Source organism: Haemaphysalis longicornis, unplaced genomic scaffold, assembly GCF_048455015.1.
Source record: "Haemaphysalis longicornis isolate Haplotype H1 unplaced genomic scaffold, Haemaphysalis longicornis Haplotype H1 scaffold_7, whole genome shotgun sequence".
In the NCBI taxonomy this organism is placed as follows: domain Eukaryota; kingdom Metazoa; phylum Arthropoda; class Arachnida; order Ixodida; family Ixodidae; genus Haemaphysalis; species Haemaphysalis longicornis.
In genome coordinates this window covers 85,913,825-85,915,915 of record NW_027526422.1, presented here as the reverse complement: position 1 = coordinate 85,915,915, position 2,091 = coordinate 85,913,825, and the positions used below count along the sequence as shown (strand labels likewise).

Sequence of the window (2,091 nt, the reverse complement as noted above, 5' to 3'; positions counted from 1 at the left end):
CGCAGGGGAGCGCTAGGCTTTGTTAACTGCCTGCCGGTCGCCGAGAGGCCCGCGCTCACGTGCGCGCGCTCAGAAATTTCTTGGTGTTTTTGACTGCGGACATGAAAAATTGCGATTTGCTAAACAGATTCACTGTTAATATTGCAATCTTTACTGAAATGAAAAATAAGCAAGAAATGCCATTTAGTTTATGTAGTCTTCATTATATGGCGCTAGCGATCTTACAATGCGAGAGTTTTATTTTTTTTTTTTTTTTTCAGTTCAGAAGTGACATATTTCCAAAATAAGCAAACTAGGCCGTTTGGGGCACTTTCATGGATCTGCAAAACTTTTCGTACCGTACTTACCCGATTCTAACGCGCACCTTTTTTCCGCAAAAATAGGCCGAAAAATCGCATGCGTAGAATCGGATACGAAACCGAAACTGCCGAAACAGCTGACATTTCGTTCCACCCATCGCCATCTCCATCTCAAGATGGCACCAAAGCCTTTAGCAACAATTTTTCGGATCTAGGCACCTAGGCTTTTCTTTCAGCGTTCACACTAATCGTCAAATTATTCCACTTGCATGCTTGATAACATCAATGGCAGCAGCGGCAACGAAGGTGCGCCGCTTCCGCGGCTTACGAGCGGCTCCCACGCGTGCACAACGAGCGGGTGGCTGAAGCGTATGCCTCTGGAGAAGCTCGCGGGATGGGCATGCGAGGTGTGGACCACGATCCCAACGAACATGGTTGAACGTTCGTTCAGAAGTGTGGCATCGCGAACGCGCTTGACGGCACCGAGGACGAGATGTTGTGGTCAGCGGAGAGCGATGAGGAGCGAGATGAGTGAGGTTACTTCGGGGAATAAATCGCTGGTTTCTCTCGCATTCGTTGTTCTTGCTCACAAAGTTCCTTGTGGGTTGCAAACGGAGGTGCAAGTTTTTTCGGTTTTTTGCCTGGAAAATCGGGTGCGCCTTAGAATCAGGGGCGCGATAGAATTGGGTAATTATGGTATTTGTGCACAATTGTTTTTGAGCCCGTGACTCATGGAGTAGTACGTCGCATATGAATGTTAACGGGTGAGTCCCCTTAAATTAGATCGCACTATTGCTGTGAAAAGGCAGCGGTTCGCAGGTAGTCGCTGACCGACCGGAACATACACGGTATGCCGCAATATGCACACGCGACTTATGTGTTCTTATCAGCTTATTATCTGATACGAGTCCTATTTCGACTCAAGATAATAAACTAATTTTTGCCAGTTGGCGCCGCGAAGGCGCTTGCTCCTCCGGCGCCCCGGGTTGTCCCGGCGTTGCACTGCTGCCGGGTTCGGCTCCACGACCCACTTCCGGGGGCCTGTAATCAATATCTGAATTTTCCCCTAAACCCAGGACACCCTAGTCTCATTGAAGTCATTTGATGAGAGCAATGTATGTCAGTTTGTTCTTAACGAGACTCACACGAGGACACGGGTTCGATTCCCGGTCACAGCGGCCGCTTTTCTGATGGAGGCGAAAAGCAAAAACGCCCGTGTGTACGAGATTTCGGCGCACGTTAAAGATCCCCAGGTGGTCAAACTTAATCCGGAGCCCTCCACTACGGCGCGCCTCATCGTCTGCGTTGCGTCGGCGCGCTAAACCCTACAATCAATCAGTCTTAACGAAACTCAAATGCAGGGCCTTCATTTGTGTGATGCTCAGAAAAAAAAACAATGTGGTGTTCTCAGCAAAACAAATAAGTAAATTATTTTGCTGTGCTCGTTGATATTTTTACACATGAAGCAAATTCCTTCCAAAGTCAGTAAGCGTCAATTCGCCGTCAGCAGGGGCCACAATGTTGTGTTCACAACTATTTTGTGTACGAGGACGTATTGAAACAAAAACAAAAAATCCCAGCCATCGCAACTAACAGGAAACCTGAGGAGGGGCAGATCATGCAGTGTACAAATGCATTCTTGGCGCCTTGGCGTTTTTGCCCCCAGGAGATGAAACCATTGTTGGGGGGGGAGTCTAGAGGTATACAGCTTTGCTGTAAAAGTCTCGTGTCTTTGAAGCGCGAAGCGTTCTAGCGCGAGGCGTTAAAAAACTAATGTCGTGGTGTATTGTGT

General features: G+C 48.2%; 1 pseudogene; it reads left to right on the top strand.

Annotated features, from left to right (window-relative positions):
• Positions 1 to 1,148: 1,148 nt before the first annotated feature.
• Positions 1,149 to 1,327, top strand: LOC144147433 (U2 spliceosomal RNA; annotated as a pseudogene).
• Positions 1,328 to 2,091: the final 764 nt, after the last annotated feature.